This window comes from Taudactylus pleione, unplaced genomic scaffold (assembly GCF_031769625.1).
Source record: "Taudactylus pleione unplaced genomic scaffold, aTauple2 ptg000314l, whole genome shotgun sequence".
Taxonomy (NCBI): Eukaryota; Metazoa; Chordata; class Amphibia; order Anura; family Myobatrachidae; genus Taudactylus; species Taudactylus pleione.
The window spans coordinates 7,743,273-7,756,756 of NW_028284715.1; the positions used below are offsets into that span (position 1 = coordinate 7,743,273).

The following is a 13,484-nucleotide window of genomic DNA, read 5'->3' on the forward strand; positions in this document are numbered from 1 at the left end:
ATTGTTTTTTGGAGGATACGCTACAAGTAGTCCTCCTGGTCCCCTTCTGGGATGAAGATCCACTGAAAGCAGCAGCAGCAGCAACAGGCGTAGTCATTAAGGATCCTTCTGAGGAATCACGGATAGGAGAGGAGTCAATCATGCTTCGAATACCAACGTTGGATGCAGCAGGACTACTTGTGATGACGAATGAGGATGTTGATGATGCAGGTGTTGGTGTTGAAGATCGAAGGCGCTTGGATCTCACAGAGAGGGAGCAGGTAGGTGACACTGGACTTGTTGCGTTTTGAGTTTTGGAACTTGGCGACATACACTTTGATATTTTATGAATGCGCGCCAAGTGACGTAACAAGGAGGAGGTTCCTAGGTGGTTTAGGTCCCTCCCTCTACTCACTCTTGCATGGCAATGGGCACATATGGCTTGACAACTGTTGTCCGGATCGGGATGGAAATAATTTCATACGTGAGAAGTAGATTTTTTTTACTTTTGTCCCGGCATGACAACAATGGGCTTTGTCAAACCATGGGCAACAGCTGTTGCCTTACTTACACAAAGGACATCCTCGGCATCAACATCCTCATCACTAACATCTTCATAATCAACATCCTCATCATCCTTAGCGCCTTCATCCACCAAAATATCCTCCTCCTCCTCCATGTGCAAATCCACAGAAGCATCCTCAATGACTACGTGTGCAAGATGTTGACTGCCCTTCCCCACATTTACAGAGGGCACACAAATGTTGGAACTTGGAGGATCCTCCAGTACACTAGTATTTAGGTCGGGCTCACACATGGCAACCGCGGATACACTTGCACTCTCCTCGGGGATTTGTGATTTCTATTTCTCAGGGCACACAGTTGGTGTTTCCGGAGCTGTCTTAACAACTTTCAAATCTTTAATTGGACCACCACCACTACTACTACAAGCAGAAGGGCTATCAGTAATCTTCATAAAGAAAGGCCAAGGCCTTATCCTTTCCTTTCCACTTCGTGTAGTGAATGGCATATTGCCAATTTTTTGTTTATCTAAAGGCAAATATTCTTTCAATTTTTTTTCTTAATTTCAGTAAAACTTGCTTTACCATATCGATGGCGTGACTTAAGCCCTGGGGCATGGGCCTTCCTAGAGGTCGAGGAAGTTGACGGCCTTGCACTGCTGGCAGCTACAACATGTGGTTCTTGGCCTTGCTCTCCTGTCATGTGACAGCCCTCCATATTTTTTCTGCAGTCTAGAAGCAGTGTCACAATCACCAATAGTGTAGCCAAGGTGCGGTTACCAAATTCACACACGTGCAGTCGTGCGCACACACAAAAATATTAGAAAAAAAGACAATTGATGATTTTTATTTTTTGTCAGCTCCAGAAGAACTTGGCCCCAGAGTTTTTTTTGGAGCATGACTGTAGGTGGGCAGCACAAGGTTGCAACTTGCGTTCCTGGCTGGCTCTTGTGCGCTACTGCGGTTAAGCCTAACACCCACGAGCACACAGAAGAAAAAAAAAATATGACACTTTAATTGTTTTTTTTTTTTGATTGAGCACGACTGAAGTTGCTGGATCTTGTGCGCTAATGTGGTTCAGCCTAACATCCACGCACGCACACACAGAAGAAAAAAATATATAAGACACTTTAATTGTTTTTTGATTGAGAATGACTGGAGTCGCTGGATCTTGTGTGCTATTGTGGTTCAGCCTAACACCCACGCACGCACGCACAGAAGAAAAAAATATATAAGACACTTGTATTGGTTTCTTTTTTGATTGAGCACGACTGGAGTCGCTGGATCTTGTGCGCTAATGTGGTTAAGCCTAACACTCACGAGCACACAGAAAAAAAAAAAGACACTTTGGGCCTGATTCAGACCCACTCGCAAGCGGCTGTCCGCTCGCAAGTGGGTCGATGTTGTGCACTGAGCATGCGCACGACGTCAGACGCGACGAGCGAAGGACTTTCCTTCGCTCGTTGTGTCTGATCAAAGGGGGCGTGCTGTCGATGTTGATTGACAGCACGCCCCCTTTGGTGGGCGTGCCGGGGGCGTGCCTCCCTGACGGGGGCGTTCCTAAGGGAACGCCTACCATCAGAAGCCGGCCCACTGACATCACTAGTGATGTCAGTGGGAGTGATTTTGGCTCTGATAGAGCCAAAATCACTCCGGGCCTTGCGGTTGAAAAACTCAACCGCAGGCTCCGGCTCGCAGTGGCGATGGACGCGATGGTCAAGACCATCGCGGCCATCAAACTGCACGCTCGTATAGGCTGTGGGTGGTGACCCACAGCTATACGAGCGTCCAGGAGGACGCTCCATAATTATGGAGGGCGGCCCTCATTCAGAGCGTGCGCTCTGCTCAGAGCGTACGGCTCTGAATCAGGGCCTATGTCCCAACATAGTTATTAGAGCGCAGTGTTTTCTTGTTTTTTCTGTTGTCAGTGAGGTTGACAATCACCTCTTTCCACTGCTGCATTGGTAATAGATTGCTCTAGCATATTAGTGCTGGGTTATTTCCTTGTGTTGGCACTGTATGGGGGGGTGCACTACTGGGGGCACTATATAGAGGGGGTGGCTGCTACTTGGGACACTATATAAGGGGCACTACTGGGAGGACTACTACTGGGGGCACTATATAATGGGCACTACTGGGGGACTACTACTGGGGGCACTACTGGTGGGACTACTACTGGGGACACTATAAGGGGGACTACTGGGGCACTATATAAGGGGCTATACTGGGGGCATTGCATAGGTGGGACTACTACTGGGGGCACTGCACAAGGGGGACTACTACTGGAGGTACTATAAAAGGGGCACTACTGGGGGCACTGCAAAGGGGTGACTACTACTGGGGGCTCTATATAAGGAGTACTACTGGGGCCACTGCATAAGGGGGACTACTACTGGGGGCTCTATATAAAGGGTACCACTGGGGGCACTGCAAAGGGGGGACCACTACTGGGGGGAGGGGGGGTCTTTAATAAATCATGCTGGCTGTATTTATTTGCCTGCTGCATTCATGTTTTTTAGTGATAGAGGTGTGTCTGTGTCAGTCAGTGTGTGTCTGTGTCAGTCAGTGTGTGTGTACCCCATCATAGGCTGAGTGGTATATTTACTGTAGTGGTCCTAAATCCTGCATAAGCTGTTTCTATCTGTCTGTCTATTTGTGGCTAGAGGTTTTGTCATTGGTTCGGTAACCAAGGATTTGGAAACCCCCCTTTCAAAACCCTGCGTTTGCCATTGTTTATAAGTGTAGAAAATTCTCATTCTATCTGTACTCAACCAGTTGTTTATTCAGTGTGTCAAATTCCTTTTCAAGCTTTTTAAGTGATTCTTTACGTGTGTCGATAATCAGATTGGTGAGATTTTTTTAACATTCATGTAATATTGTCTCCCATTTTTTCATAAACTCTACATTGTCTTTGTTATGTGTTGGGAACTTTTGAATTATTAGTCCTCGTGGTACCAAATTTGGTGATAGATACTGTCGAAGCTGGATAATTGGCTGAGACAAGATCAGTTTAAAATTGAAGCGTGCGCGACGCCATCTTGCGAATGGCAGCTAGACTCCATTTTAGAAACAAGAATCTGCAAGACGCCATTTTGCGACCAGCATCACTTTAAGTTACAACTCACGAGCTAAGAACAGATGGCAATGTTTTTGATAATCTACCAAGGGCAACTAGAAGAACAGCCTCTTGAGAAAAAGTAAATAGAATAGACAATGCACCAGAAACTGTGAGTGCTTTACATACAAATTGGGAATCCCTGTATGCAGATAAGTATAGTTGTGGCAATTGTAATATAACCCAGACATTGATCTACACAATTGAATGTGTCTGAATCCTAAACAGGTTTTAGCCCCACACCCAGACAGAATGGCCCCAGTTTCACAGCTGGAGGTAACACATTTGTATTGCAGTCTGAAAATGTGAGTGAGGAATGATATGTGTGTGTGTGTATGTATGTACATGTATATATATATATATATATATATATATAATAAGTCCAGCATAGATGGAATCTCATGCATAAACACTGCACATTACGCACAATTGCATTGTTAACTAATCGCATATTAGCGAATGCATAGGACTTTGTATGAAACCGCTGTTATATTAGCTTTATGCGCACGCATCTGCCCCAATTTAACTAGCGTCCTTATATCAAACCCCGCATACTCACCCATTACATATTCACACATAAGGTTTAATAAGCTTTAAAGTATAAGATTTAAGTTGGTTCAGTTAGTTTAAATGCTGTGAAATAAAGATATTTGATAACTAAGGTTCTGTACATGCTAAGAAAGCCGTGTTTGGGTTCGTACTGATGCTTACTCTTTCAACAGAATTCCGGTACTATCGGTGTGGAGATCGCATCATGCTTTCTCAACTTATGGACCCCAGAGACTACAAGCAACAAAATGTATAATAACAACTGTTAGGATGCAGCATTTGGGGGTGGGAGGGCAAAGACCCCCAGCTGTTAGAGGCAGGGAGAGTCTATTTGAACCAGCCTGTTAAATGCTCTGTAACAGATGCTTCTCCCCTGGGAACCAATGACATCAGCAACAAACTTCTCTATTGTCCTGTCTATTTTGGGGGGTATAAATATGTGTGCTCAAACACTGGGTCTTAGTCTTCGTGCTGAATGATGAAGGGTCTCTTGCTGATGCCTATCATCGGGTCCGGAAGCGCTGCGTATGTATACTGTACTTGGGTCTGTATATTTCCTTTGCATCTAATTGTGTCTGGATCAATAGCATGTAACTGACTGTACTTTTACTTGAATAATACTTTGTGCTTTGGAACCACATGTTCTAAGTCTGGAGTCTCTATTTACTGTATGACTGCGTACGCAAATTAGCGTCATTCTTGGAGGTTTATAGGTAGAATTTTAGTAGGTATAGGCAGGGGTATAGAGAGGTTAATTTTAATATCGTCAATACCATTAAATTTTATGGATAATAAATACACATTTTTTTACTTATTACTCGTGTGAGATCATTATACAGTACAGCACCCTATTGATTGCAGCATTACCATAGTGTCTAACAAGGTTCAACACTTAGCTGAGCGCAGACACAATATAACTACTTAATCAATATTATAAGAGTGTTGGATCATCTCTTGGTGTCAGCAGCTAGTAAGCACATATACAGGAGTAAGTGCAGGTTCCCTCCCAGATTATTATTACGGCGCTGAAAGAACAGTGAAAATGTTTGTGGACACAGCTGATTTTTGTATCAGCTGTCTCCATGCCGAAGCAATAATGAATTGCTCCAGTACTCGTGGCGAGTTTGATGTTAATTATTGGGGTACACTCAGACGTGATAATTAACATTATAGAGCCCTAAAAGTAGAATGTGTTTTCTGCATTATGCTGTGTGCCTTAGAATAACTTAGTATGTAAATATACTCTTAGTGATAAGCTCAACCTCACCCTTCATGTAGAATGTAATTTCTGAGTGTCAAAGTTCACTTTCATTTCTCTCTCCTGCTGCCAGCGATGGCGTCTGCTGATCTGAGACAGGAGCTGGACTGTTCCATCTGCCTGAGCATTTATACAGATCCTGTAACCCTGAGATGTGGGCACAACTTCTGCTGTATCTGTATAGATTGTGTGTTGGATACACAGGAGGGGTCTAAAGTTTATAGCTGTCCTGAATGCAGAGCAGAGTGTCAGGAGCGTCCTGCACTGATACGGAACATAACTCTGTGTAACATAGTGGGGAGTTTCCTGTCTACTCGGCCAGATCAGGAGGTGATTGGGATCATCTGCACTTACTGTGTGGACTCTCCTGTACCTGCTGCTAAATCCTGTCTGCATTGTGAGGCTTCTCTGTGTGATAAACACCTGAGAGTACACAGCAAGTCAGCAGAACACGTCTTATGTGATCCCACCACTTCCCTGGGGAACGGGAAATGCTCCATCCATAAGAAGATCCTGGAGTATTACTGCACTGAGGATGCTGCCTGTATTTGTGTGTCCTGCTGTCTGATTGGGGACCACAGAGGACATCAGGTGGAGTCACTAGATGAGGCCTCTAAGAAGAAGAAGGAGAAGCTGAGAAATGTTCTGCAGAAACTGACCACAAAGAGAGAGGAGGCTGGGAAAATAATCCAGAATCTGCAGGAGCGCAGGAGAGATCAGGGAAAAGCAGCTGGTGTAACAGAGAGAGTCACTGCCCTGTTTAGAGACATCAGGAGACAGCTGGAAGCCCTGGAGAAGAGAGTCCTGAGTGAGATCTCCAAGCAAGAACAGCACGTTTTGCTCTCAGTCTCTGATCTGATGCAGCAGCTGGAAATAAAGAAGGATGAGCTGTCCAGGAAGATGCGTCACATTGAGGAGATGTGTAATGTGTCTGATCCTGTGACTGTCGTACAGCAACAAGACACAGGTGACTTGTGTGATAGTAAAGACAGAAAGAGACAGTATACGCAAGTCCATGATGTAAGAAATCTGGATGTGGGTCTCATCTCCGGGAAATTACACAGAGGATTATCTGATATAATAACAAGTATAAATGGAGGTATCTATGTGCAGGAAGCTACAGACATATTAGTGGATGTAACCACAGCTGGTGAGTATATACAGATATCAGATGACAGGAAAACTGCATCCTAGTCAGATATATACCAGGAACATTCAGAAAGACCAGAGATTTGACTGTGATCAGGTAATAAGCACCAGGGGATTCTCGTCAGGGCGATATTACTGGGAAGTGGATGTTAGTAAATCAGTGGGTTGGGGGGTAGGGATGTGTTATCCCAGTATAGACAGGAGAGGAGAACAGTCATACATTGGATATAATAACAAGTCCTGGTGTCTGTTTAGGGATTTGTGGTATAATAAGTACTCAGTGATACATGACAGGAAAGAGATCCAATACAATATACCCTATGACAGAGTGAGGATATACCTGGATTATGAGGCAGGACAGCTGTCCTTTTATTCTCTATGTGACCCCATCAGACACTTATACACCTACACTGCCGCCCTCACTGAGCCCCTTCATGCTGCATTATGGGTAGGGAGAGGGTGTATAACTATATCTGGGGAATTAAGGAGCTGGGAGAAATTACAATAAGGAATCTGCCCAGAGACTGGTTATTTCACAGAAAGGAGAAACTGACTGGTAGAACATGAAGCCAATAGAATGCTGCAGTGTGTGGAGTTACAGCTAGGGATAGCCATCGATGGCGATGGTGGCATGATGGTATAAAACTGCATATAAAGTGTCAAAGTCAAATATTAAAACTGAATGAAGTAAAATAAAATACAACACTTTCTGTACATTATTATAAATATTTTCATTATAAGTGTAATTTTCTGTTTCTATTGAATTTGTATAACTGTATATTGATGTTTAGTCTTATGTATTGTTTTATAGATAAATACTGCATCTCTGCTGTAAATATACATGTGATATTATTGATGTAATGTTCTAGATCCCTTTATTAGCACTTAAGCAATGTAATGTGCTGCCCCTGAAACTCAATATTTCCCCTTACCCATGATACTGTAAAACAAAGGAAAACCAGCATGGGATAGTCATCAGTGGGGCCATCAGGCTTTATGAAGATCCAGCCGCACACACAAAGGAGAAGGTCCTGAACTATCTAACGTCGAGTATACACAGATCCCTGCCTGTACCCAATGATTTTATTCCCTAAGGACTATTTGAATGTTAACCTTTAAATTATACTGCAGTGACCTTGGGAAATCAGTGCATAGAGAATTGAAGCCTTGTGTTGGTGCCCCCGTGCATGCGCATAATAAGGGGTGGTACTCTTTATATTTCTTTGTTCAAATAAATCTTTTGGACTTTGGGACTCCTATTAAGCTGATCGGACATCACAATTATTTTACTTTATTAATTGGGGGCTCATCAAAAGGTATCTCATCCCTCTACTCATAATACACAGATTTTGGAGTATCAACAAAAGGTGGAAAGAAGCATCACAAACAGGTAAGAACAATTTGTTCTATATCTTAAACTATCTGTGTTGATACACCGAATTCTTGCTTTCTGGGTTGAGAAGGTGCAGAGAAGAATTCGGGAATAAGGTAAAATAAATGGCTTAGTCTGCATACTGTAGATATTTGCTGTGTTTTAAAATAACTTTCTGCCTCATAGTTACGTTGCCTTAAGCTTTAAACATTTTAGTCAAAATTGTATTGCTAAGTGTTATAAAATTCACGTTTAGTGTTCCTGTGCTTGTTTAATGAAAAGGTTAATTAGCAAATGAAAAGCTTTGAGCCAGCCACACAGAAATAGAAATATCTGAATTAAAGGTACCAACAAAAGGAAATTGTGTTATCTAAATTGTATGATTGATGTGTGTATGGCATTCAAACCACCATATATATGGGAAATTGTCCTTGATGAAGGTAATCGCACTAAATATACAGTGTTTGATATATGCGAATGCCCGCAGCAAGTGACGATATATAGTAGATAGGGTAAAATAGTGTTGGGGACTGCTAAAAGAGAAACAAAAGTATTTATTTTCAGGAGTGGCATTTATTAAGTGCAGGGTTATAGTAATAAAATAGTCAATAGCACAACAGCGAATATTGGCCCTGATTCAGAGCCGGACGCTCTGACCAGAGCGCTCGCTCTGAATCAGGGCCCACCTCCATTAATATGGAGCGTCCTCCTGGACGCTCGTATAGCTGTGGGTCACCACCCACAGAATATACGAGCGTGCAGGATGATGGTCGCGATGGTCTTGACCATCGCGACCATCGAAACTGCGAGCAAAAGCCTGCGGTTGGGTTTTTCAACCGCAAGGCCAGGAGTGATTTTGGCTCTATCAGAGCCAAAATCACTCCCACTGACATCACTAGTGATGTCAGTGGGGCCGGCTTCAGACGGTAGGCGTTCCCTTGGGAACGCCTACGTCTGGCAGGCACGCCCCCGGCACGCCCACCAAAGGGGGCGTGGTGTCAGTCACCATCGACAGCACGCCCCCTTTGATGAGACACTCCGAGCGAAGGAAAGTCCTTCGCTCGTCGGGTCTCGCGCATGCGCACGACGGAGCTCCCTCCGTCGTGCGCATGCGCAGTGGGGAACATCGACCTGCTTGCGAGCGGACAGCCGCTCGCGAGTGGGTCTGAATGAGGGCCATTGGTTGGTGAAAGAGCCTATACTGCCCCCAATTTAAACGATACTTAGTGAGTGTGAGACTTGGCACCTTTTGGACTTAAAAAGTCTGGTGCGGTGGGGCTTCACTGACGAGCAGATGGGAACATTATTGGTATTATCATACCTGCCTGTGTGTTGAGGAGAGAGACCGTTTGGACATAAAGTCGAGGCACGGGACAGACAGCATGGGAGCCGTACAGTCAAATATTGTAATAATCTTACTGTAGCAAGGTTAGAAAGAGATAAATTAAATTAAAAAATGACATGGGGTCCCCTCCTTAAACAGAAATAGCCTCGAACTTTTCATAGCCAGTCCTGGTTGTCTAAATACAGGAAAAAAATTGCGTAGGGTTCCACTGTACTTAGCACAAGCAGCACTGGGCTCTGAGCCAGTCCTAGTTCTGGAATTACAGGGGAAAAAAATGCGTAGGGTTCCTCTGTAATCTCCAGAACCAGTACTGGACCCTTTATAGCGGGGGGCTGATGCCACAGCGAGGGGAGCCCTATCATCGGGCCTCCCAGCCTCAGCATCAGCGCTGACCTCTAGTTAGCCCAGGCCAGGTATCCCTGGGGAGTTGGGGACCCCCCCTATAAAGCAGACCCCCTCTCCAGGGCACCCCTGGCCTAGGCTGATAACCAGGGCTATCCTCACCACCCCTGGGAGGTGGGTGGCGGGTTAATAGTGTAGGTGTTGTGCATTTTCAAAAATTTTAAATATTGTCTTTTGCTGTGGAAGTGCAGGTCCCAGCATGCCTCCCCCGCATGCTGCTACTTGGAGAACCACAAGTACCAGCATTCGGGGCATTACGGGCCGCTGGTACCTGTAGTTCCACTGCAAAAGCAATATTAAAAAAACACAGGACACACACCGTAACCAGTATACGTTTAATAAACATACATGCACTCACACATGTACACATACATGTACTCATACTTACCTATATATCCCTGTAGCATCAGTCCACTTGTCCAGTAGAGGATCCATATGGTACCTGTGTTACAAACACATTCTCACCTTCTCCTATTCGTGGTTCGGTCCTCTTCAGTCCAAAGTACGCATCCATGGTCTTCTTAAAATAAAAAATGAATAAATGCGAGCCACGCAACATATAACAACCATGATGGTTATCTCCCGAATGAAGAACTCAGACGCAGCTCTAGCCTTAGTAGAGCCATATCTGAGCATTCATTGGCTGAGAGAGGTCAGGCCCCGCCTCTCTCAGCCAATGACCGGCTCCTCCGTTAAAGTCAATGGAGAGCCACAGGCTAACTAAAGTTTATTTTGCGGTTCCCACCATTGACTTCAATGGCAGGAGTCGTTCATTGGCAGAGAGAGGCGGGGGCTAACCTCTCTCAGCCAATGAATGCTTAGATACTGCTCTACAAAGGCTAGAGCTGTGTCTAAGCGCTTAATTCGGGAAGTAACAACCATCCTTGTTGTTACTTAGTGTGTGGTTCATGTTTTCTTTTTCTTTTATTTTAAGAAGACCAAGGATGCCTACAGGGACAAGGGGACCACTCGAGATATGGTAGGTGAGTATATGTGAGTGTGTATGTCTGTATTAAAACTTTACTGTCATGGTGTGTGTGTATTGTGTTTATCTAAACATTTCTTTACAGGTGAACTACAGGTACCAGTGGGCCCTTACTGCCCCACATGCTGGTACTTGTGGTTTCTCAAGTACCAGCATGCGGGGGAGGCTTGCTGGAACCTGCAGCTCTATCTAATTTTTTACACCACACCTACACTATCAACCCATCACCCAGGGGTGGCGGGGATAGCCCTGGGCTATCATCCTAGGCCAGGGGTGCCCTGGAGATTGGGACCCCTTTATTGGGGGGGTCCCCAACTCCCTGGGGATCTCTGGCCTGGGCTGATAGTGGTCAGGGCTGATGCTGCAGCTGGGGGGCCCGGTGAAAGGCCTCCCCTGGCTCTGGCATCAGCCCCCCACTAGAAAATATCCGGTGCTGGTTCTGGAGATTACAGGGGAACCCTCTGCAATTTTTTCCCCTATAATTCCAGAACCAGTGGATACAGGAAAAGCAGCGCTTCAAAATAGAAATACAAACAATTTTAATATAACCAAATATCTTATAGGTACATTAAAACTCACAAGAGTAAAAAATGATGAAAGCTGGACAATAAAAATATTCAATACAATGAAAGCACAAAATTCAATTGCCAACATGCATGTCAAAATAAATATATAGAAACACCCTTATGTGGCACAATACCGGTGCACTAGATGGAGTTCAATGGTTGGTTTGGAAGGTAATGAAGAGTTAATAGAATATTAACAGCTCGCAGTGTTCTCAAATATGAATGGAAAGTCTGTAGGTCTAATGAATGGACGTGACCTGTAGGCTGGAGTAATCTTTAGATCCGTGATGAAATGATAGTATCCTGCAAGGACATGAGAGTCTCTTAAGACGATTCACATGGCATAGTTCCCAATAAGAGGTGGCTATTGTGGATCCAAGTGTTGCAGATAGAATTCTAACATTGGGCCTGATTCAGAGGCGCTCGCAAAAAACGAGTGCTCACTCTGAATCAGGGCGGGCGCTAGTTTTTTTAGTTGTGGCCTCCTGGCCGCTCGCATAGCTGTGGGTGACTACCCACAGCTATTGCGGGTGGCCAGGATGATGATCGCGATGGTCAAGACCATCGCGACCATAGGGCTTGCGACGAGACCCTTGTGGTAGGGTCCCATGGCTGCAATCCCCAGAGAGCTTCTGGCACTAATAGAGCCGGAAGTTCTCTCACTGACATCACTGGTGATCAGTGGGGCCGCCACGCCTACAAAACGGGGCGAGCTGTCGATCAACATTGACAGCCGCCCCTTTTGTAGTGAGCCACGGAGCGAGTGCTTTTTGTACTCGCTCTGGGGCTCGCGCGTGCGCAGTGGCTTGCGCACTGGGCCACCATTGACCCGCTTGCGAGCGCTATGCGCTTGCGAGCGGGTCTGAATCAGGCCCACAGTTCCATAGTTGCCCCATGTGACCTATTCCCGGGGCCATGTGATCTCTTCCTATTGGTCCCCGGTTGTTTCCATGGCAACAAGGCGATGACAAACGAAAGCTCCTTCCAAGGTTCATGCTACACTGAGCTATTATACCAACACTTCCGGACCTGCAACGATGGTCTGGTATGTCATGCAAATATTCACATAGCCTTTTTTAATTGATTTAATTTCGTCAATACCAGGGGACGAACACGTCATATGTGAGCAGACAGAGTCTACAGGCTCACTGATGTTACTAATGAATTACATATGCTTCACTTAGTAAGCTAATTATTTCTATCTTCTTCAACCATTCTTTCGTCAAGTTTGTGCGTTTGCCTCCCTAAGACTATTGTTATATAAAATGTTTTTCCAACTATTGCTGGTCTTTTCAACAAAGGATATGTTTTAAATATGTTATTATGAATTGTTTATTTCTAATTGATTAATTGAACTTAGCTGGAACTATTTTAATGTAGATGAATTAGCACTATTTAAGAGCTTCATTGAGGTGTATTCAGTCACCTTGAAAAAGCTGCCAATCCGGCAGGGAAACACGTTGGTGTGACACCCTGATTTGGCACTTCTATATATCTATTGGAGGACTGTGGAGCCATCATCGTCGCAAGTGACATTTACTGTATGTGGTGACAGCTACTGGTATTGTTTGGAAGGCTTTTGCATTTGCTTGGGACCCAAAGAGCCCCATCTGCCAGAGAATTCTATCTGCAACACTTGGATCCACAATAGCCACCCCTTATTGGGAACTATGCCATGTGAATTGGATTAAGAGACTCTCATGTCCTTGCAGGATACTATCATTTCATCACGGATCTAAAGATTACTACAGGTCACTGCCAGTCATTAGACCTACAGACTTTCCATTCATATTGGAGAACACTGCGAGCTGGTAATATTCTATTAACTCTTCATTACCTTCCAAACCAACCATTGAACTCCATCTAGTGCACCGGTATTGTGCCACATAAGGGTGTTTCTATATATTTATTTTGACATGCATGTCGGCAATTGAATTTTGTGCTTTCATTGTATTGAATATTTTTATTGTCCAGCTTTCATAATTTTTTAATCTTGTGAGTTTTTATGTACCTATAACATATTTGGTTATATTAAAATTGTTTGTATTTCTATTTTGAAGCGCTGCTTTTCCTGTATCCACTTATTCAATCTAGGAGACTTGTTATCTCCCTTTAGCAGCTGCTTGGTTAAACCACTCTTGACAGCGCCTTATTATTTATATTGATTTTTTATTCCAGAACCAGGACTGCCTCAGAGCTCATTGCTGGTTGAGCTAAGTACAGTGGAACCCTACGCAAATTTC

The 13,484-nt window shown here is 44.4% G+C and overlaps 1 pseudogene; it reads left to right on the forward strand.

Annotated features, from left to right (window-relative positions):
• The first annotated feature begins 5,497 nt into the window (after window positions 1-5,497).
• The window catches only part of LOC148510626 (E3 ubiquitin/ISG15 ligase TRIM25-like), a 50,365-nt pseudogene continuing 42,378 nt past the window's right edge, over window positions 5,498-13,484 (forward strand).